Source organism: Pinus tabuliformis, chromosome X (genome assembly GCF_031772625.1).
Source record: "Pinus tabuliformis cultivar Carrire ecotype Pingquan chromosome X, CPIR1, whole genome shotgun sequence".
NCBI classification, from domain to species: Eukaryota; Viridiplantae; Streptophyta; class Pinopsida; order Pinales; family Pinaceae; genus Pinus; species Pinus tabuliformis.
Window position 1 is genome coordinate 399,594,606 of NC_142308.1, and position 2,194 is coordinate 399,596,799.

Sequence of the window (2,194 nt, forward strand, 5' to 3'; positions counted from 1 at the left end):
CATGAATATCGTTATTCTACGATAAATTAACAACATACATAAATCAAACTCATCGTATGATTACAAAATCAAAATGTCTCATTGATATAGGGTAAATTCACAACACCCATCTAAACATAACAATGTCATTCTACACAATAATTTCTTCATAAAAAACAATGCATGTGCATGCCTAGCTACCACCACCAAGATCATCCTCATAATCATCTTGACCATCCTCATTACTCTAATCCACATCATCACCAACACCGCAACTATCATCATCATCTCCTCCTTCACCACCATCATCCTCATCCTCATCCTCATCATCTCTTGATATATGTTGAACATAATTTGGATCATCGTCTTGGCAATCATTACCTATAGCATTCTAACAAAAAAAATCAATATTACATGTTAGTATTAATTACATAACACAACGCATGTTTTTGTTATACAATGTTAACCATAAAATGAGGTAAGATATAATATCTAATAGTACTAAAAAATAAAATGAAAATATGGTTTAAAAGTATATTGGAAATCCAACTAAGATTACATACCATAGAGTCCATCCAAACAACAAATTCAACCCATCAACACAAATATAACTTGTTAAGTTGAATTTATGGAATTAATTAACACAAATATATTAAACTACATGCAAAAGTTTGGTACACTTTCCTACCAAACTACTACCCTAAATTTGCCTATCAAGAACCTATGCCTTTGAAGTTTGGTACACTTGGGCTCCTCCCAACACTGTTGTTTTTATCTTCTAAATTTTTTGCACTTGGAGTACTTCCAAGTCTTCCAACATCTTCTTCAAAGGAAAATCAATAGCAAAATGATTCTGATAATAAAGGAAACAAACAACATTCTTAACACTAGATTTGGGCAATTTCAATTGCTTCATTGTCATCACATACTCTTCTTTTGCACCATCCATCTGCATATAGGTATGGGCAAAGAATCTACCCGAAGTCTCAAAGACTCAATCTACTTTACTACCTCAGCCTACTTTTGTCAACCTGCTTAACTTGCCACCGAAGCTTGAAGCGCCCTTCTAAGTCATGGTTAAGAGAGGTTGAAGTATTCAACTTTTGTGCAAAAATGTAGTCTTGATTGCTTGATTAAAAAAGGAACAAAGTTTTTGTTCCAACCTTTAAGTCACTCTTGTGGTTGATTTTGTCCCCAAACCTACTAATTTGCCTCAAGTTTGGTCAAACATAATGAACATTTGCACTGCTTTGATACGATTTGTCATGAACCTACAGTTTGCTAGAATTTTTCTACAAGAACCTAAGTTTCCCCAAGCCTGTTTTGACTCTTGAGGTTGTGTGACACTAGTTTTACTCAACCACAGTCGGTTGGCCAACATACACCTACAACAACCACACTACACACTTTAACTTGAGGTCTACTCATAACTCTACTGTAAGCTACAATGTATCAAATGCAAATGAATCCAACTTAATCAAATTCATTAAACAATAGGAACATGTCCCACCACAACCTTTAAAACATCCCAACAATACTTAACACTTAACCAACAAAATAAATTGCAAGGAACATAACATTCATTCAAGTAAACATATTATAACAACACACAAAGTAGAGGTAGCATCCAAGGCAAGTGCCTTATTGTTATCATATAAAAAATGTCACAGATATATAACAACATAATTGCAACTTTATTCTAGATATACAATGAGTCAAAGAAAATATTGCCTTAACTACTACCCAATAGACTTTCACAATCCAAACCCTTTAAAAAATTGAAAGATTGCCTCTTGTAATTCTTGTCTTCTTTTTCTTCTCACTCAGTTAGTGCAGTTTCACCCTACCATGCCAACCTTGAACTTAGCACGATAATCGAGCTCATTTACACTCTTGGTGAATGATCAATGGATGATGCCTTAGCAACTTTGAGGTGTCCACTACTTATACAAGACTTGTCTCACACTTGCATCCTTCTTTGGCATATTACAAACCTCTCTATGCTTAAGTGGACTCAAGTGTCCACATCACCAACTTCTATGATCAATGATGCATTTAACCCCCTTCATTACTTGATTTCAAATTGTCCAACATCTAATGGTGTTGTGCTTAAGTCACAACACACCTAACAAGTGTGCCCAAGGCACCCAAGCACACATGGCAAGGGTGCACCCAGTAAGCATGTCTAACATATGTGTGCCTATTAGTCTCTACC

The 2,194-nt window shown here is 35.1% G+C and overlaps 1 long non-coding RNA gene across 1 annotated transcript; it reads right to left on the reverse strand.

Moving 5' to 3' along the window:
- Positions 1-257: 257 nt before the first annotated feature.
- Positions 258-577, reverse strand: LOC149140207 (uncharacterized). Its single transcript, XR_016265311.1, has 2 exons — positions 543-577; positions 258-370 (listed from the first exon to the last, which is right to left on the reverse strand). It is a non-coding gene; the product is annotated as an uncharacterized LOC149140207 (long non-coding RNA).
- Between the last annotated feature and the right edge of the window lie 1,617 nt (positions 578-2,194).